The 22,413-nt window shown below is 39.6% G+C and overlaps 1 protein-coding gene and 1 long non-coding RNA gene across 18 annotated transcripts in view; one reads left to right on the forward strand and one right to left on the reverse strand.

Annotated features, from left to right (window-relative positions):
* Nucleotides 1-22,413, forward strand: part of wnk1b (WNK lysine deficient protein kinase 1b) — an 85,241-nt gene that overhangs the window by 8,597 nt on the left and 54,231 nt on the right. The window lies entirely within an intron of this gene.
* On the reverse strand, nt 12,868-13,678 carry LOC116672867 (uncharacterized). Its single transcript, XR_004327664.1, has 2 exons — nt 13,627-13,678; nt 12,868-13,265 (listed from the first exon to the last, which is right to left on the reverse strand). It is a non-coding gene; the product is annotated as an uncharacterized LOC116672867 (long non-coding RNA).

The raw sequence follows: 22,413 nt of genomic DNA on the forward strand, positions 1-22,413 counted from the left end.
GTCTGTCTGTTGGTCTATCAAAGATGACTGAGCAACTGCTGACGTGTGGCAGAATGGTGGGAGTAAAGTTACACGCACGCACGCGCATACAGATAGACAACATAACAACCAATCAGATTCACTCACTGGGTGGGCATGGGAACTAGAGACTTGTGGGAGTTGGGATCATCTGGAACGTGTCGGTTTTCTGCAAACGTGCGTTTGTGCGTGTGTTCGTGGTATGAGTGTCTTTCCATCCCTTTGACTTACTGTAATATCATACGTTTCATTTATAGTGTCTCTGTGTGTGTATTTCAGAGATAGATTTGGGGGAGTTGTATCTTTACATTATTTGGCATCCAATCCAAAGCAGGTTAACTTCCATAGATGGATGGACACAGAGGAAGAGGAGTAGGAAGGAGATATAACAGATAGTTTGCTTAAACTTTAGTTAAGAAATAGATTGATGAATAGATAAAGGGAGTGGAGCGATGGCGGAAGGTCTCTAAGCAGCTTATCTTAAGGTGCCTTGTGAAACTAGAAAGGAAAGAAGAGGCTGATGTAGGAATGTGAGAAAATGGAGGAGGAGAAATGTTTGGGTTCAGTTTAATCTTTATTTACTAACCTTAAACAGTTTTAGTGTTAAAGATTTCTATTTACTATTTTAAAGTACTTGAAATTACTTGAAAGAAGTGAAAGAGGGAGGGAGGAGGGGTAAAGGTCAAAGTTCACCCCTCTTGTGTCTGAGGCGATCAGTAGGAGCCTGTTCAGAGGGGGGTAGAGTGAGACCGTAGACTGTTAATATTAAGTCTATGAGTGAGACAGAGATGTAAAGAGCAAAAGGGGATATGGAAAATGTTGATTTTTGAGAACTTTTGGAGTACAGGTGATCGGAAAAGATTAGAGGATGAAGCCAGTGGCAACAATCAGGAGTAGGAATTCAGTGAAGAGGGAGATCAGTGAGAGAATAGAGAAATGGGAAACATGGGCAGGAGGGAGGGAGGGAGGAAAAGTGGGAGAGAAAAGACAAAGGAAATGAAAGGGAGGAGGAGTGGGAGGGAGAGGAGCAGAGAAATTTGAGGACTAAAAGAAGAAGGACCCCAAGGGGGGGTGTGTGTGTGTGTGTCCGTGTGTGTCCGTGTGCGTGTGTGTGTGTGTGTGTGTCCGTGTGTTTGTGTGTCCGTGTGTCCTTAGGCTCTTAACTCCACTGGCACTCAAAGACCTTGAAAAATCTCTCTCAACAGCAACACAAGGCGGATTAGCCACCTCTTCACACACACACACAAGCACCCACATACACACTTTTGGGGCTTCAAAGCTCTCCTCCAATAACAATCATTCAATTGGTGCCTTAGGAGGGAAACTGGGCTCAGACCGCTCTGTTGGCATATGCAAGTATTGTGCTGATGCAGAATGTTTGTGTTTTGTCATTAAAATCATGAGTACATTTTATCTTTTGAAATAACAATTTTATCATCATCAACTATCATTCAGTACTACAATGAAATGTTACAATGCAAAGTCATATCACTGTAGTCTCCTGACATAGACAAAATAAAACGCATCTAACAAGGCTATTAAATATGGCTCACAATGTCCAATTTTAGCATTGTGGCAAATTGTATATTGTGATGACCCATTTTAACCTGTTACTGGCCTCAAATCTGTCCATGTGTTGGTAAAAGGCCACAAGGAGGCACAAGTTAGGGAGGGCAGGAGGAAGGAAGAGGATTTTGAACTGTTTGTCAAGAGGGTTTTTCTGACATTTAAAAAGTGTTGTGTTCCAAAGGCAGTTTCATTAAACAATGGAATCTCTGTTGCACTTTATCTCAAATTACAAGCGCATATTATGAGGCTTCACTTTAACAAACGCGTATCTTTGTACATTTTTATCATGCGTTGAACAATTGCTTTTCTAAAAACAATATTTGACATATAATAGGCATAAACAACCCCGCTGGCTAGTTTCCAAGTTCAAATGACACACTTGGAATTGGTGAAGTTTTGCATCTAGATATGTTGAGTTGGAGATTATTATATTCAAGGACACATGTATAAAATAGGGTAAAAGCAGCACATTGTATTTTACTAAAAGATAAATGTCCCCAGATTACTCCAGGGCAGCAGAGCTGAGGTGAAACGGTTAGATTTTCCAGAGGTTCAGATTTCCCTGACAAAACAGCACACTGCAGCTGTGTCAAGCCTTCAGCAGAGGCTGCTTCTCACTGCTGATTAATTCTGAAGTAGCAGTAGCAGTAGCATTAGCCACCCCCCGCCCCAAAAAAACACACACGCTGACATCAGGAATGAGAACTGTGTTTAAACATTTTTGTACAGTTTAAACATTCTCTTTAAATGATTTAAATGCTGGCTACAAATAACTTACTTCTTTTTTCTTAGTAGCAATTAAGCTAATTCCTTTTGCGCATGTAAACGTAAGTCTTTATATGAGGATATGTGTTTTATGCATTGGGGGGTGTGGCTGCGTGTGTGCACATACTGCAGCTAGCTTTAGGGATTGTTAACTTATTCATTTGCTGAGCCGCGCTGCAGATGAGCTCAACTGTTTAAAAATAGAAAATGTACTATGAAAATGTTTTTTTAGCGTTAACATGCAGGATATTTCCTGTATTTTTTAATGTAACGGACATAGAGATGGTTTTATAGATTGAGTAGTTTAGGAATTACTTAAAAACATAATTTACAGCTGGAATGAGGACTTTTTTTCTTCTGTAGTCAGGGTTGAAAATCACCACCAGCAACAAGCCATTTGTTGGTAAATGGCTAGAAGGTCTGTGCAGATCGGCTATCAATCAGTGTGAAGTCCTGACACTGTATGCATAAACAATCACAGCAAGATTGGATCTATGAGTGACAAAAGAAAAGGGTCTCTTTTTCGTTCATTTTATTGCTTATTCTCTCACTATAGAACTCAGTCTTGCTTTGTCTCTGTCCCGCCACAGTTTGAACTCACTGTGTCTCTGTCATGTGTCAGTTACCAGCTGTGAGCAACAAAGGAAGGGAGACCGAGAAGCTGACATTTCCTTATATGCAAACGGTCCCCATGCTTCCTTCCTTGTGGTGTGTGTGTGTGGTGTGTGTGGTGTGTGTGTTGTTGGGTGTGTGTGTGTGTGTGTGTTGTGTGTGTGTGTGTGTGTGTGTGTGTGTGTGTGTGTGTGTGTGTGTGTGTGTGTGTGTGTGTTCAGGTCAGAGAGCTGAAGATGCTGAAGTGTTTTGGCACATTCTTTTTAAATAAAGTCATCCAGTGAATGAAAAGCACTGAGAGACTGAAAGATGCTTTAGGGACGTGTGTGTGTGGAGGGGGTCGGGTGAATCGGGGACATTGAATGCATCAGGCAGATGTTAGATGACTTGCACAGTCAGACATGATGACATAGCTTAACGCTCCCTCTCTGTTTTTTTTATTCTCTCTCACGAGGTCTCGCTTTCTTCTTCCCGCCTCAGCTTTGCTCTTTCCAATCAGATTCACTTCTCCCTCTTTTTTTCTCCCCCATCTATGCCTGCTCTTCTCATTATTTCCCTTCTCTCATCTGTTTCTCCCTCCATCTTAATCCCTACCTCTTGCCCTGACATCAATCTTCTTCCCTCCTTGAATTTCACACAATAAAAGGAGTGACTGTTTTTTTGTCTGATTCCTCCTTCACTGCTGCTCACTCATTCACTCCATCATTGATCTTTTTGTAATCTCCACTTTGAAGATTATTATCAATGCATATCTGATCTACTTGATTCTACATTGCGAGAGGAGTCACAGAGGTGTGGTGTGTGTGTGTTTGTTGTGTGTGTGTGTGTGTGTGTGTGTGTGTGTGTGTGTGTGTGTGTGTGTGTGTGTGTGTGTGTGTGTGTGTGGTGTGTTGTGTGTGTGTGTGTGTGGTGTGTGTGTGTGTGTGTGTGTGTGTGTGTGTGTTGTGGTGTGTGGGTGGTGTGTGTGGTGTGTGTGTGTGTGTGTGTGTGTGTGTGTGTGGTGTGTGTGTGTGTAAAAATACAGGAAACCCAGACACTGCTACATACCTTTTACTACATTATGTTCAGCATTGTCCTCAAGGAATCCCTGAATATCTGTTGTAATTTGGATACAACTGACTGCAACCTAGACACACACTAACTAGACTGAGTAAATGCAAGTGTGTGTCTGATTAGTGAAAAGAGGGTTATTGTTTTATACTTTAAAATTTTTTTGCCAGGAAACGGCAAAACAATACTGACATTGTCAGAATAATCACTTCCTGGAAGTTCTGAGCCACGATTGGCCGACATCTGCGGATCAGAGGCAGGGGATTGGGTCACGTTGTTTTGAGCCAGAAATGACAAATCTGGGATCAGATGTACAAGCTTCTACTTCCTCAGACAGACTGAAACTACATTGAATGCAGCAAGCAAACCATAGCATACCCTGAACATACTGTTTAGCTTGAAACTGTTATCCAACGTAACCTACACTAAGAGAGTTTGTCCTCTAAGGACACTTTTTTTGATTAATTGATAGGAATTAAGTGTCAGGCCAAAGCGCCTCTCATATAAAACAGCACCAGTCTACCCAGTTCCCCCAGACAGGTTCGGTGTATCTCTGTTTGAAATGTACATTTTAGCATTTTAATGATAGGGCATTATCTGGAACCACTGGAATAAAGAGAAATTACACATTTTTACACATAAACTGAACAAAACAGCAGAAAGCCCCAATTGAGGGATCTCTCCTCTGTTGCTCTCTCCCCTGAAGTTTCTTTAGCAGCACACGTTATTTTGCTTGGCTTCATGACCCTCCTCCTGACCTAGCTGAACATAGATCGGATGCTGCACTGCTGTGAACTACAGACGGTTCTATTTGGGAATTTGATTAAATGCTAATCACATTACATTAAGCTGACTCATGACTTGTAAACAACAGCATGAGAAAGGAACCACAGTTATGCAGACTAGTATATCTGATGACAACAGACCAACCAGTGACAGCAGGGTTGAATAGACCAGTGTGCCTCCTGTACAGTATTAAAGGTCTATAGGTGTGTTAGTGTGTGACCACAGTCTAAAAAGGATCTCGCTCAAAACTGCTGGTCATCTGCATACTACAAAGCAATATTTGGCGTTAACGAGGTAACTTCAGGTTAAACCCAGGCTTTTCTGTATTATGAAGGCGGATCACTTCCCGGGTTAAATCGCCGTGGTAATTTATGTTGAACACCTAACCTGCTCGGGAGCAGGTTATGTTGGATCAACCGGTGTAAAAGCATTGCCTACTGACCAAAAATAGCGAACCAACCAACCAGCACACTTCTAAATAAATACATTTAATTTAATTTACACCTACTGATGGCGGTCTGTCTGCAGCTGCAGGACCTGGAGCTCACCGCCAGTGTTTCAGTTTTAATGTGTTAAGTGTTAGGCTAACTAAAATGTATTCATTTAGAAGCACGGTTAGTTTGCTAACGCTAGCATGCTATTCCACCCACACTGGTGGTGGGCTCCAGGGGTGTTGTGCCGCTGCTACTGTTCTGGAGCTCTCTGTGTTCCGCTGGAGATCAGATCAGGTTGAGGTTGGCAGCAAACCTCTCTAACAATGTTTCCACGCTGGCAAGCCCCACTGATGGCGGTCCATCCGCGGCAGCATGAACTGGAGCTCACCGCCAGTGTTTCAGTTTGACTGTTAAAAGTGTTGAGATAATCAAAAGGTATTTACAGTATTTAGAAGCGGGCTGGCTGCTAGTTAGCTAATGCTAGCTTTTATGCTACATAATAAGCCGGACAGAGTTGTCCATCATCTGGCGATAGAAACCCTGCTGTCCCCGGCCATCCTGTTGGCTCAGATCTACACAGACTAAGTCCACAGTAACAAATTAGTTTTACACCTAATGTATCGCAAGAAGTGTTGCAAAAGTCGATGTGCGCAGACTTGCCGCTGTGTGATGCGAGGGAGCACATTGCAGCAACAGATTTGAGAGAATGAAATCCCTGAGTTGTGGTTGTACTGGAAAAGTGACTGAAGTGGGAAAATGAAAATATATATATATTTTTTTTTCTACAAGCTCTCAAGTCATATTCTACAAGTGCTCACATCTACAAGTACAGATTTTTTCTACAAACTCTCAAATCATACTCTACAAGTGCTCACATCACATCTACAAGTACAGATTTTCTTTACAAGCTCTCAAATAATACTCTACAGGTGTTCACATCGCATCTACACACTCCCACATTTTGCACCATATTTACCTTCATACAGTGACTGTTTTACATTTTGCCTGTAAAACTGTGTCTGTATTTATGTATCATATTTATGTAGAATTATAGTTTGCTCTTCGGATGTGAAATACGCGGCTCTGGTAGACATTTGCGATTGGTCGTGCTGTGCAAATACCGCCTCTTTTATGTGAACGCGCGTACCGCTGGATTGGGAAACCCTGGGTTGATTGAAGTAGTTGTTAACCACCGTTGTGACACAGCTGATGCAGGACCGCGGTTGTTATTGTTAGTAAAGCCGGGTAACTGAAAGAAATCCAGGGCATGTTGATCTTGATTCGTAGTAAAGCTTGGGGGGCTACTTCTAGTTTATGCTCAAAACTGTGTGGGGTGTCGGAACCCACTGGTGGGTGTGTGTTGTGGTAGGTGGGGGTGGGGGTGGGGGTGGGTAGGTAGAATGTATGTGTGCACGTGCGAGTGAGCTCCTGTTTCCTTGTGTTCACCTCTTAGTGAGTGTGTTTGGGGAGGGGGCAGCTCTCTGGTTTCATTGTATCCCTCCCAGATTCTCCACATTCCAATGATAAAATGTCATTCCTTAGGGGAATGTAGTGTATAATAAATGTGTGTGTGTGTGTGTGTGTGTGTGTGTGTGTGTGTGTATGAATCTATACTCCCCTTGGATTTACATTTCATGCCTTTTATCTAATGACGTGACTTAGTGCTTTGCTTTGATTTATTTTTTTTGCTCTGATTTTCTCTGGACAAAGTTTAAATATCTGTTGGTACTAACGTTTATCTCTGTTCAACCATGGTGTCTAGTAGAGCTGCAAAGATAATTCGATTAATCACCAACAATTTGATAATCGATTTCTGAGTAGTTTTTACAAATTCTGAATATTGCATGAATATTTTCTGGTATCATTTCTCTATCACACTGAATCCCAACTTCTCAATCAATCTTTACGTTGTGGACTAAACAAGACATTTAAGGATATCATCTTGGGCTTTGGAAACCACTAATCTACATAATTTTCTGATATTTAATAGATTAAACAACTAATTGATTAATCCAGAAAACAATCAACAGATTAACAGACAATAAAAATAAGTTGTGTAGCCCCACCATCACACAATCCGAAAGTTAGATGGACAGACAGGACTGGTTTTAATTGATCTCATTTGTCTTTGATACATGATATGCCTATATTAAGAGAGTTCTAGTTAAAAAACAACAACAATTGTTATGGGTTTAACAGGTTCATCGACGTCTAAAAATGGATCTAAACAAGAACTGCGAGACGGAGAGAACAAAGTGTCGCGTTGATGTGCTCTGTCTGTGTGCAACTGTGCATGTCTGTGTGTCTGTTGGTCGCTTTATCTCCCTCCCATTTTGTGTCTCCCTCTGTCTCCTGCTTCCTCTCTCACTCTCTGGTTCTCTCTCTCTCTCTCCACTCTCTGCATGACCTTAACTAAAGCCTTTGGAGGGAGAAGAGGAGAGACACAGAGACTGAGCATTTTTTTTCTTTTCTTTCTGTTCTATAAATGGCAGCAGAGCAGCAGAGTGTCATCTGCTGAGCCATAACTAGAGCAGAATGAGTGGAGACTGTGTGGCTGCATGTGTCAATGTGGATATACGTATGTGTGTCATTGTCTGTTTTTGGAGGGTCTACTTTCTACTCAGCCAAAAATATAGATGATTTTAAGCTTAGAAGCGAAGGTTGGAGAAATGCTACTGTTACAACAAACTTCAAAAGACACCACTGACAGTAAAGGATTCAAGGTTTAAATCTGCCTTAAGTAAAATATTTTGTACTTGTTTCAGTCCCCAAAATCTGAAATATTTTCTATGAGTTTTGCTAGTGTAATACATCTTTTAGGGGCTATAAGCATAATGTTGTATGGAAGTTTTGATGTTTGATTAAAGGAATGATCCCCCTGAAACATATGTTTTTAGTATTAAACTGTTGGCTTAAAAGGTGCCTTTAAAACAACTTGTTCCTTTTATTGAGCTGTATTAGGCATGATTTGGTGACAATAGTAGTACATGTATGAGCAGTGATATAGGGGATTGTGGCGCTGCATGAACAATCGTTTTCATTAATTGACTAATGCATTTGCCAATAAAATGTCAGAACATAGTGCAAAGTTCCCACAGCTCTCGCAAATTATTCATATTTGTTTTATTTAATCATCATTAACATATGTCACAAAGTATTAAATCCTTACATTTGAGAAGCTTGAACCAGCGTATGTTTAGCAATTTAGCTTGAAACATTACCAAAACATGTAATTGATTATGAATGGACCTGCCGAGTAATTTTCTGTCGATCGACTCTGCATGTGTTGCGTCCCATTAACGCCACATTGTTGGAGAGATGGTTTAGCCAGAGTTTCTAATATTAATTGTCACATTCATAGTGAGTTAGTGGAAAGAGAGTCTGGCTGACACAATGCAGAGTCAATTGGAACAAGACACACACACACACACACACACACACACACACACACACACACACACACACACACTCCCACGCACTGTGGTCAGTGAGGTAGGAAGTTCTCTCCACCAGATTAGGAGTCAATCCCTCATAAACCACACTCTGCATGATGTAATCACCACGGAGCATGGTCACATGGAGGGTATGTAATGTTCAATGCAGTTTGAATTTAATTTCATATGTGATGTATGAAATTGTGAGAAAGTGTAAAGTTGGCCAGCTTTGCTTTTAATATGCCACGTGCTGCAAAAAGCACTGAACAACTTTGAATCTTTACAGTAAGAAAATGTTGTAGTTAATGTACCATCCCGTCACTTGCTGTCACTAATGAAGGCGATAAATCCTGCCTGTATTTTATGCAATAGTTGTCTTATGTCACAAGATCTGTCCAGAGTGGTGCTCCATAAGCTGGGTGGTTTGAGGTTAAAGTTGCCAAGTTCACTTAGATGATGAGATTCTAGATGCAAGAAGTGTTTGCCGGACCCAGCTGAGGTTTTATGTTTCCCAGCAGTGGTGTTGAATTTATCTGAGAAATTAGTTTCTGTAATGAGATAAAACAGTATCTGGGAATATTGCCTAGCAGTTTTATCTCAAAATCTTGAGGTCAATTGTTAGATTCGTGCAGCAGACACTATGGCCTGTTTAAGTGTCCTTTTATGGTAAATTGCCTGTATTGGGTGTTGTTTTTCTGGCCAAAACATACATACCAGTAGACTAGAGTGCAGTAATGAATAAATAGTAGTACCTGTGAACAAAAAGATGACAAATTTTGTACAAAAAGTTGGTCAATTTGAAAAATGTTCATTTAAATTGGCTTATACTGTTGCAATGGAGTCAAAGGAGGATTATTTTAGAAGTGAGTGAAGTAACACCAAGGTAAAACGTCCAAACGTATTCTTTGAATCAGAAATCAGCTCTGGCAAATCTACCAGATGTTCACAATTGATAGTTGCCTTGGTTTAACCCCCAATTCAGGAGTTTAGATAATGGTTACATTTAGTTAAAAGCCCCCATACAATAATTTGGCACACACTGGTGTTTTCACTCAGTATGGTAATGGAATCACAAGCCAGATTGCTTCTTCCAATATAGTGGTGCTTTGCAAAATACTTTTTGAATATAAAATCTCATAAAATGTAAATAATTAACTGCTTTTTTTACAGTACTAAAAACCAACACAATGTCTTTTTTTTGAGTAGAAGTTGAAGTAATGTGAACAATAGGTAGACAATACATTTTAACATGTTACAGTAGGCAAAACAGGTGCAAATAGTGAAACAAATGTAATTTAATTTTTAGATGACTCCATTTAGCTGCTTTAGTTTCAGGGTCCTGGAATCATGCATGCTGACTCACTGTGAATAGAGCCATCATTAATGTTATCAGTAACACTTGTGCTTGACTATGACAAGTCCACATGTCTTCTGGGAAAATGCTATCCATGTTATCCAGGTATGGAGCACCACTTAATATAGCCTACTCATAAACACCCAAACTCTAATTGGCATTGTATACAACTCCACAAACCTTCATATATTTAAAAGAAAAAAGAGTAATCATGCATATTCCAAAAGTTATAAGCAACATTTTGTTGAAGTACAGTATACCATTGGTCATTACAAATATTCCAGAAGTTACAGTAAAGGTATCTTTACTTTGATTATTTTGGACTGAGCCTGAGTGTATAGATCTAAAGAAAACAACTTTTTTTTTATAGTAAATTATTAGTTTGGTGGGAGTTATGGCAGAAATTTTGTTAGCTGTCGGGCCTTTGTTGGGCTAAGGCTGTAAATATTTCAGCCAGTTTGGACGAGGGACAAAATGTCACTAGGTTATTATAATGATGTAAAATGTTGCCGTAAAATTGCAGCTATCTTACTATATATGTGGAATAATGAAACATAACAATATATTTTATTGACATATCTTGTTCCTGAGGTTGTCCATTAGAGTGGTAATGAGTTGTTATGACTACAATATCACAAAACCTGTATATTTTTTCTATCAAAGCTATAACGCACACACAAGCCAAACAGAGTCCCACCCATCTTTCCTGACACACGTGCACAAACACCAATTATAACAAAGCAAGGTTGACAGAGAGGTCAGGACTGTTTGTTTACTGTTGTCCTTCCTTTGTGTGTGTGTGTGTGTGTGTGAATGGGTGTGCGTTGCGTTGCGTTGTCTGTTCATTGTGTTATGGGTGATAAACAACTCACCTCTATTATCCTGTTGTTTACTCTGCCTTAGTTACACTGAGAAGAAACCTCGCTGAGTTAGCAAGAGAGACACTGATGGAAGAAATGGAAAGAAGGAGAAAGAGAGAGAGCGTGGGAAAGAAAGATTTGAGATTAAAAATGACAGACATATAAAGATATAGCAGTGAGTTAATGCTCTTCTTTTGTCTGACCTGTATGCAGAACTGGGTCTTTTTTTTATAGGGTTTGTTTGAGGGGTTTGTGTGCGCATGTGTGTGTGTTTTTCCTTGGCCTTATTTGAAAGCCTCCGCTCCCTCTCACTCATCAATATTTGATTATAAATATCTCTTTCTCTAGTGCTGTGCTGTGTGTGTGTGTGTGTGGTGTGTGGGTGTGTGGTGTGGTGTTGTGTGTGTGTGTGTGTGTGTGTGTGTGGTGTGTTGTGTGTGTGTGTGTGTGTGTGTGTTGTGTGTGTGTTGTGTGTGTGTGTGTGTGTGTGTGTGTGTGTGTGTGTGTGTGTGTGTGTGCACATGCAGTAAATACAGTCACGCAGGTACACTAAACATGGGTGGTTGTGAGAGGACATAGAGTAACATATTAGGGCTGCTACTTTAATGCAACTAACTTTCTTTTTTATCAATTAACTTTCTTGGTTACTTTTTGATAAAAGGTTTGAAAATAGTGCAAGATGTCCATTGCAATTTTCGCAGAGCCCTTGGTAGTATCTTCATATTCATTTTCATTTCAGTTTGTCGTGCTAGTTTGACTGTCAATTAAATCTGTGTTCAATGAAACAGAGAAATTAATCTATAAATGTTTATGAAATTTGAATTTTTTTATATATATATGAGGTGTAAACCATAGCAAAATATCAATGAACACAGTACAGAGAGATAAGTCAGGTGCAAAACCTAAACACAAGAGAGACAAATAGGCAGAAAGGGAGCCAGGCAATTCAGAGACAGAAAAGGATTATGAAAAACAACTTGGAAAAGGAGCGTGATATTCACAGAGATAAATGCAGACAGACAGAGAGAGGGGGGGGATAAAAGACAAAGTGAGGGTGACGCAGACAGGGAGAGTGAGACAGAAAGCTAATGGGGAGCTTTACAAGGTAATGGACTATGGATCCCCTGTGGTCTGATGGTAGTCCCATTCAACCTGTGTACTTTAAGCATTGTCTGCTCCATTGTATATTCAATATCCAGATGCTCCACAGCCCTGGGGCTTTAGCACAAGAGTACTCTACAGCTTGCACAGCCATCCATGGCAGTGCTACAGTTTCGTATCCTCTTAGAGAGAAATTATTTCAAATGTTAGGTTGAATTTGTATGTTACAACCAGTTTAGTTCAGCCGGGCATGTGAGGTAATTTACAATGATTACTCTTCAAACCCCCATACTAAAGACATTCTGGTGTTATTATACCTGTACATTGGGCCTCTCTGTGTGCACTTTTTGTGTGTTTAATGTGGGGTTGGCCATGTGGCTCTGTTTGCAGAAGAACAGGTTAGGTTGTTGATGTGCCTTTGGATGCTGACCAAGAACAGGTTCTGCTTTTTAAGTATCATGTATTATTCTGTGAATTATAAGGCTTCACAAGCCTTTATCTCTATCTTTTATATCTACTGCAGTGTTAGTTGGTGAACTCCACCACAGTCTACAGCACATCAACACACTGTGGTCACTGCTAGGGCACACAGCGCTATTTCTGTATGTTAAGAAGCATGTATCGGATATTGTGGTGAGCCACCAGCTATCTGCTACCTGTGTCACCATCTACATAGCTCTGGTGTACTTTTACACTGCTCTGTTCCCTTCTAACTGATGGATTGACACAGGCTTTGACCAAAGTTAACCCTTCAAATATTTAATTTGTCTTAATTGACTCAGTTAAAAGTAACGGTAAAGGGACTCCTCCAGATATATTTCCTTGGCCTTGTAAGGATGATATTGGAACAGATACTGTAGACAGACACTGCTCTTCTAGCCACATGGTATTTCAATCAGGAGAGACTTTGTTGCAGATATTCAAAGATTTATTGTACATGTGCATAATAAGAAATGTACAGAGTCTTTGGGGATTAGACTCCATCATTAAAAAATATTTTAAAGTGGTAGAGAAGCCAGATGTATTCCCCCCGATGAAGCCTAGACACTGGTGATGATGAAGACGGAACCCAGAGACCAAACGAAGGACCTGACTGCCGGAAAGGAACTCAGGTTGCAGTGGTTGACGATGCCCGGAGGTGGAAGGGGAGGAGGAGGGTTGCACGTTTGCCTGAAAAGACAATTGATAGCAAGGAGAGAAGACATTTAAAGCAGGATGTCATGCTGTGATTGGATCATGAATTTCATGGCCAATTCTGGTTGGTTTACTGAAAAGGGAACGCCTCTTAAAGGTGCTCTAAGCGATGTCACACGTGTTTTAGGCTAGAACATTTGTTGTCACATACAGCAAACATCTCCTCGCTATGTGTCCCCAGAACACACTGTAAAAAACACGGTCTCTGTAGACAGCCCAGGGTCTACAAACGACAACAAAAACAAACTGTGCCTACCTGCACTACAAAGCATACACGCACAGTGTTCCAGCGTTCCAGCCACTAACCGGCAAGAAGGATTTGGGGGTGGGGGGTTAGTGCGCGGAAGCACAGAAGGGAGGGGGAGGGAGGGGCAAGCTAGTCTTGTTTTTTTTTTTAAATACTTTGAACGTTGACAAGAAGTAACTTCACCCAACATCGCTTAGAGCACCTTTTAATAGCTGAATAGTTTTAGGGAGAGATGGAGGGGATTGAAGGAATTTGCGCTGAATTTCATTAGTCTGTTTGTGCTCATAAGCATTATAGAAAATATGACATTTGTAAGCATTGTAAAGTACTGTATGGTGTTTATAGCACATAGCCAAATGTGTAAGTCAACACTCTTGTATGTCAGCATGAAAACATTTTATTATCCTGTGTAAAAATGCTTGCAACAGAGCCTGGCTTTGTTTTGGGGTGGGTTGTGAGCCGAAAAGGCTAAGAACCGTTGGAAGTATCTTCCAGCACATTTTAGGGAGGATTTAACTCTAAACTCTTTAGAAGGCTTCCTTTTTGATGAAACAGCAAATCTGCTCTGACTGCAGTGGAGGGGAATGTCCTTAATTAGCCCAAACATTAGCTCTGTTTCAGCTCAGTAGCTTGAATCAGGCACGGGGAAGGATGAGACAAAGTAAGATGGGTGGAAATGGGGAGGAGAGAGGGAAGAAAGGGAATGATAGCAATCTACTAAAAACTGCAATGGAACTTCATCTTCTGATGCTAGCAACTTATACTAGTAGTTTTACAACTATACTGTAACATGAATATTTTTCAACATCTGTAACACTGTTGCATTTGTGGAAGAAACTGATATGTGTGGACACTTGCACATCCTCCAGTAGGCGTATTTCTCTTTCATCATAGATTCCTGGGAAATCTACCTACGTGGTTTTGTTAAATATTGAGCAATAGCTGTGTTTGTATGTGGGAATGAGCACATAACAGTTCCCCATGGGAAAGGCCATCACCCAAGCCAAACAGTACGACCACATATTCTCTTGTCACCAAACCTCATGTCTCTACATGTCTGTTGATATTTTTACCTGCCAAAGTCATCTGTGCTCTGAGGTTTTATTTTTTACTAGAAGTTACAGGTGTGTCGGACACTTACTGTAGATGTATTTTTGACAAAGACTCCCGTCTCTTGTTTTGTGACAATGGCTCTTGTCTTGCTCATATATATATGTCTTTGTTATTTAGGGTGTTTCTTCTCATCAACCCAAACAGGTCCAGCAAGCAAGAATTAACTTAACTAAATGAATGATAGTCTTATATCCCATCTTTTAAATAATGTGAATAAACAGTATGCACACACACACATGTACACCTACCTGGGTTAGGTGGTTTGGCAAACCTTAGCTTAGCTCTGTTGGTTATTAGGGTGCCAACTGTAAAGTGTGTGTGCTACTTCAAAAGATGGATGCCGCATTTGTGTATGAATGGGTGTGTAAAAACGTTTTTGTGGGTGTGTGTTCAACTTATCCCATTGTGTTTGTTCATATATCCTTAACCATTGAATGAATTAAGTTCACTACCCCTACAGAAACTGGAGTTTTGAGACTGATGACAATATTTAGGTGTTTAAAATGAGCAGATAAGAAGTTGTGATCATATTTCACTACTTTCTGACATTTCAAAGACTAAACAACACATTGATTATTGGAGAAAATTATCTGCAGATAAATAGTTAATCAAAAAAATGCCTTGCCCCCTGCTCTTCTGTCAAAAATCCCCATACAATACAAGATTGTAAAATATGATAATAAGGGTTGTATTGAACAAGTACATTAGTCTTAAATTGACATTTAATTTAATCCTTTCCACATTCCATTTAATCAGACAGGTTCTCACGTCCATTTAAACATGTTTTCTCATGTGTGCACACTGCCTTTGTCCACTGACTCAGCCCTCCGACAGGTACAGAAAGTACACCTGTCTGAGCTAGGAACTACATGCATTCTCAGAAATTAACTAAACGTTTTCCATCACCTATCCTATTTCCTTGTATTTCTTGTGCTCCTTTCACATTTTTTCTCTCTCTTAATTTTGGTTTATCATTCCATCCAACCTCCAGGCGACCGCAGTTCAACCCTGGTATTTTCTCAGTCTGGTGCACAATCATTCGTCCATTTCTTTATTCTCTTTGTCCAACTCTTTAGTCACTCTGGTTCTCTCTCCTGTCTACTACCCTCCTTTCAACTGATTCTTTCTCTCCCTTCTTTTTTCCTGTCTTTCATTTCTCTTTTTGCTGTCTACTGTGTTATGCTGTTTGTCTCTGAACTTGTCTTCCTCTGTGCTATCATCTGTCTCTCGCCTCTCTCTCTCTTTCTTTTATTTCTCTCTCTCACTCACTCTCTCTCTGTCTATAAATAGCAGTCTCGTGGGCTGGAGGTGTTAACAGCAGCGCATGATTCATATTTTAGCTCTGCCTTTTTATTTACCTTCACCAGTCTCCTCACTCTTCTCTTCTCTACGCATAAAGGCATCTGGATCATATTCAAATTACTTTCACCCCAGTAAACTCTGTGTATTTGAGTGTACTCTCTAAATAGAGACCACAAACAATCATGGCTTCCATTTATCAAGCAGTCTGCTTTGTGTTCAAACATAGAAGAAACCAGATTTATGAATGTGAAGCAAGTATCGGCAAATCCTTCTCACCAAGTTAGAGAGAGAGAGAGAGAGACAGAGACAGAGACTTTTGTCAGTAGTGTTTACTGCTGAGTAAAGTTTATGTCTTCATCTTATTGACCAAAAACACAGAACAGTATGTCACACAAAACCAGTCAGGTCCATCAGCATCAGCTGTCGCAACATGAGGGTTTAGGCCCCTTTGTTGCACGCCATCCCCTCTAAAATTCAATTTCAAGAGCTTTATTGGCATTAAAGTTCAGAAAATGAATTTGCCTCTTTCCTGCCTTTCCTGTCTGTCTCTCTCACTGTCTCACAAAAGCGGAAATGCCCCAAAAAATAATTCTAAAAAGTGATGTGACCCTCAATGTTATTTTTCCACTATAAAATGTACGGAGTAGTACATCTTAGTCATAATTAATTAAAAAGTTAAGGTAATAGACCCTCATTAAAATGTCTGTGTATGAATATTGGCCAATATATTATTGAATTCTGTGTAGCCCAATTTCAACATTGGTTCGACTCTATTGTAAAAAAATAAATTCTTGTATGAAGGCATTTCTATGTATCTATGCACCCATGCAACATGGGTGTGTTGTTTTTGTGTCCTCTAAGAACATTTAAACACTGAACACTTTCTAAAGTACTTGAATTGAACTTGCAACTTGAATGTGTGACCAAAGTGTGGTTGACCGCATGAATCGTTTGTGTAAAAAGATGTCATTTAAAAATATGAAAATAATTCTTTAATTTTCCATGTTGTATGAATGACCTGAACAGCCAGAGAGAGAAGTGAGAGGAAGAACACACGTTTATGTAAATATACCTATGTATGCAGTTAAATGCATGTGCAAACAGAATATGAGAAATACTGACGTATTTAAAACACACACGGAAAAAGATTGAGGTTAAGGGGTCTGAGGCCAGATTTAGGGTCAGAGTTTGGGGTCTTCAGGGGTCTATCGGGGGAGACCTTCTGAACGATGATAGATTAGTAGAGACAGATAGAAGAGGGAGAGGATAAAAGAAAAGAAAGCTCACCCACCTAGCAAATGAATCATGTCCAATGTGCTGTGCTGACTTCAGAGGATGTGAGCGTGCAATCAAGTCGTGTGTGTGTGTGTGTGTGTGTGTGTGTGTGTGTGTGTGTGTGTGTGTGTGTGTGTGTGTGTGTGTGTGTGTGTGTGTGTGTGTGTGTGTGTGTGTGTGTGTGTGTGTGTGTGTGTGTGTGCTGCTGAGTTTATTCATACTAGCTTCATTTAGTGCTTTCTTTTAAATAGGTGGGTCTAATTCTGGATGGGTGGTTACATGTCAAAGTTAAGGTCCTTGTTGGGAGTGTGATCCTATGGCCTTGATCCTTTCTACTTCTCCTCTTGCCTTTTACTTCTACTTTTGCATTATCACCATCTTTATTCCTCTTTTTTTGTTTGTCCTTTTCTTTCATAGTTAGAAGAAAGCAGGCACTTGGAGAAATCAGATACTTGACACACAAAAACAAACTAAATCTGTTTGTATACTATACACAGTGTACATGGTACACTTCACTTTCTTTCTTTTAAAGGTACTTTCTATTTTTCTATTTTTTACCTGTAGCTTTAGTCTTTGAGATCACCACTACCACGGCAGCTCTTATACCTTTACTGGTAAAACTAGATACAGTGGGGTTCAAAAGTTTGGACACCCCAGATAAAAATTTGTATTAATGTGCATAAACAAGCCAAGAAAAGATGGAAAAATCTCCAAAAGGCATCAAATGTTAGATTAGACATTCGTATAATATGTCACAAAAAGTTAGATTTTATTTGCATCATTTACACTTTCAAAGTAACAGAAAACAAAAAAATGGCATCTGCAAAAGTTCGGGCACCCTGTAGAGTTAATACCTTGTTCTGCCCCCTTTGGCAAGTATCACAGCTTGGAAACGCTTCTTGTAGCCAGCCAAGAGTCTTTCAATTCTTGTTTGAGGTATCTTCGCCCATTCTTCCTTCCAAAAGTCTTCCATTTCTTTGAGATTTCTGGGTTGTCTGTCACACACTGCTCTTTTAAGGTCTATCCATAGATTTTCAATTATGTTGAGGTCAGGAGAATGTGAAGGCCATGGCGAAACCTTCAGTTTACGCCTATTGATGTAATTTGATGCCTTTTGGAGATTTCTCCATCTTTTCTTGGCTTCTTTATGCACATTAATCACATTTTTACCTTAGGTGCCCAAACTTTCGAGCCCCACTGTAAACTGGTAAAACTAGATACTTTCAGTATCTGTAGCAGTTACAGATGGTTCAAAACAGGCTCCTGGTTTACAGCTTTACAAGTGTAAACACACCTGAAGTCTCGTAACATTTGGAAAGGTGTTTTATGGACGCATTTATTCATATAAATCTAGATAATAAACTGTCAGTGAAATATGTCAGTGCAAAGAAGCATCAGTTTAACTGGTACATTGTGGATGATTTATAGTGAATAGAATCACACCTTTGCAATGCTGATCTGTCAAGTTTGCACACAATAAATAATATCGCCACATGAAAACATGTGACATGTTCTGGATCAGGATGTTGAGTTCAGGTTAAGAGGGTCGGATCTCTCAGAGGCCACAAAAGGTTTTCAGCTGCTCAGCGGGGGAAGCATAGCAGTAATGTTGTCAGAGGGTGGGGGTTCAGACAGCAATGCAGGCCTAGAAAGAGATTTGATTTCCTGTGCCCATGATACATTAAGTTTAAAGAGTGTCCAATTTGTGAGTTGCAGCAAATGTCACAAAGCCCTGCTCTGACACCGTATTTTCATAACTGTTTGTTTATCACACTATGAAGAGACTGTGTTTCAGGTTTTTATCTGAGAAATTAATGATTCACCCTGGACTTCCAACCACACACTTCATCCACATTTATGCTGCTGTATGTGTTGGCACAGCACTTAGTATGGACAGGTGTGGGAGGTCTTTTGAAGTTGTAGCTTTGATGGATCCTATCATTGTACACAAACTACTCGCTTTGGCTTTGCATAACTCTGAATCGCTTCCAGTCGTCACATGTGCCCCCAAACGTTGTTTAAACAGGCAGCCAGTTATGATAAAGCTGCCTTATCAAAAACCAAATAGAATCATCAATGCAAACATCCTGCTGAAGCAGCACATTCTTTAGCTCTGTACCCATACATGTAATACGTGTTCCTGAACTTGTACTGTGTTTATATTGTATGTCTTTATACTGTAATGTGCATATTTGCCTCATACTCTGTTTCTGCTTGACTGTCTAACTTTCTTACCTACTTTCTTCTTCCCTCTAGCTTCAGTCTTGTTTTTCTGACCCCTCATAAACCTCCAGCAGCGTGATGAAATGAGTTTTTGTGTATGTGCACACGTGCTTTTGTGTGTTTTTATCTCGGGCCAGAAAGCCTTGTAGAGGCATTTCTGTTGACATTAACCACCCTTTCTACCCTTTCTCTGTTTTTGCCCCCCTTTCCCCCAAGTTTTCCAGATTGTTCTTTCTTTTTTTTCTCACTTGCATGTATTTGGACCTTATTGACCTTTTTTTATATAATGTGTGTTTATGATTTATTTATATATCTGTAGGAAACAATCTCTTCCTTTTGCACTTTTAATTTCAATTTGTTTAATTAAAAAGCACATGCAAACATTTGATGGTTTCAGCTCATCCAATGTGTGAATTTGCTTTTTCTTGTCTCACATTGGAGAAAATTAAATATATTTTGCTTTTTGGCTGTTGGCAATTTCAAGATTGAGCTCTGAGAAATTGTAATGGACATTTTTTTTAAATAATTTTCTGACATGATCATTTGATTAATTGACAAAATAATGAGCAGACTAAACGATTATGATCCTTAGTTTTAGCCCTACTGGGCGCTGTTTTAATTTGAATATGTACTGTAACTTAATAAAAGCTTTCTTACATAAACAACATCACATATTGCGAGGATAGTTTAAAGGGGCAGGAAATAAATCCATGCCCTTGTCTACAGTTTGTCACTGAGAAACTCCACTGTAGCAGCTGCTCGAACGTTTTAGACCATCACTTACTCTCCTTACTAAACATTTAAACCTGCAACTTTCATAGAACTACTTGTTTTACTATAAGGCAGTTGCTGCTGTACTTTGAGGAATCTTATAGATGAAAAGAAAAAAACGTCTTCTTCAGTTTCTCTTTCTTCCTTGGCCTGACCCTAATGTATACTTCATTGTGTGGATATTTTAAGCAACACTTGTGTTAAATCAAGCTTAGTCATTGTTCCCTAGAAAGAAAGTTGGACATCTTTTATACCTGCCCTCACACACATATCTTATTCAGGTGCAAAATAGGTTATAGGCACCGTTATGGATCGTGTGTGTGTGTGTGCACTCTTGCCTTTGTACACTGTATGGATTATTAGAGCGTGTGCGTGTGCATGTCTGCCTACACGTGTGAGTCTGTGTACGTGCGCAGTGACTGTAATAGGAGCGCAGCTATTGTACGAGTCTTTGTAAAACTAATTGCAGCCAGATGTACTGTGTGATTAATTATAGGGGTTTTCTTTCAGAGGCGACAGAACTGTACATTATTATAATTACCCAGAGTTTTGCCCCGTAAGGTCTGCCAACCATTACCTAAAGAAGAGACAGCTGAAATAGCAAACTTGCTTGTTTCTTAAGACCCAAAATAGGTCACTGGTTGAACTCTGATGGGGATTGAGAAAAGCAGTGAGAAATGTTTGTGTCAATGTTCAAATGTTGTGGAGTGCTACAGTAATATGAAATGTTGTCCTCAGTACTGACATGTAGCACAATGGGTTGTGGCACTTTCAGGTGTCAGAGCAACATTCAACAGAACAAATTACTGTTTTTATGTTCAGCTAATGCTTAAACTTTTTTAACCCTCATGTTGTCCATGGGTCAAATTGACCCCATTTTAAGTTAAAAAAAGAAATGTTGTCACAAAAAAGGGCCATTGAATAAGTTCAAAAATAAGTTCTAAAAATGTCAACATTAAAAATATCAACAAAAAAAACACCCACAACACTGAAAAAGTGACAAAAAAAGTTGAAAAAAGCGAAAATGTTGGAAAAAAGCAACCAAAACGTTTTTTTTTTTCATGGCTGACGGGAAGACGACACAAGGGTTAAATATACTTCTTAAAGAAAAATAGACTATGTGAGTAGCTGGTGCGCTAAAAGAAACCAGGAACTACTGTACGTAATAAGAACAAACTTTTTCAACTAAAAAAAAAAGAAGTAAATTTCATGACTAAGAACTAACGATTTGTCTTGCCATTTTATGATTAAACCTTTTATGTATTTTATAATGTATTTTACTTTTACATCCATGTTTGCTTGCAGTCTTTTTTATCTGTCAATCAGTAGAACAGCAGGAAGCAGGAATGTGTTTTGCATCACCAGCATGCTCATGCGCACGGACAAGATACCAACAAAATGGGAACCTACTCATTAAAACATGGCTCCATACAATGCGTGGTCAAAAATGTATTAGTTTTTCAGGCCAATGCTGATGTTAGGCTGAGACTCTAGGACCAATTATCTCTTAATATTCTTTGTACAAAGTATTTACTGCATTGAGTATAATTTTACTTCTAGCTGAAACCAGCTGATTGCTTCAGTCCAGCGTCCATATTGTTTGCAGCAGTATACTGAAAAACACAGAGTGCTGCTACTTGATTGGATGCCGATGGCTGTTGATGGTCTTTAAGTGAAACCTGAGATGTGCTAAAGTTTAGCCTGGGCGTTAAGAGTGGAGGCCTTGATTTAATGGAGTGTAAAGGGATAGTCCTTCCAGATTATGTAATAGTGTTATCTGGGACAGCCCTCTTCTTCTCTCTAGCACTGGCCTAACCGTCTGTTAGATCATCAGTTACTGGAACGAGGTCAGGACCTCGCTATAAGACATCATTTACACCAAATGGAATCCAGAGAGACATGTCCATAAGCACACAGAAACACAGCTCATAGCAACACACAGATGTGGATATATAATATTTCCTGGTAATGAACTTCTGTTCAATTTATTGGTGTTTTAGTAGGGATTTCATCCATAATCCCGCTACATTATATGGGATGTTACTTTTTACTCCAAAGTCTCTTTTTTTTAAGCATTCATCCAAATGTTGTGGTAGTAAAAAGGATTTGAAGGTCTTAGAAGTAGACACTTTTGGAATGGATTATACCTATCAACATAGTGTGTCTGTTATTGGTTTGTTTATGTGTTAAAAGAGAGGCAGATGGTTGTACGCTATATTAAGATAGCAACCTTTAGGTTAATAACCCCCTCCTCCACATACATAACAAGAAAACACACACACACACACACACACACACACACACA

The sequence above is a fragment of the Etheostoma spectabile genome, chromosome 23 (assembly GCF_008692095.1).
Source record: "Etheostoma spectabile isolate EspeVRDwgs_2016 chromosome 23, UIUC_Espe_1.0, whole genome shotgun sequence".
Classification (NCBI taxonomy): Eukaryota; Metazoa; Chordata; class Actinopteri; order Perciformes; family Percidae; genus Etheostoma; species Etheostoma spectabile.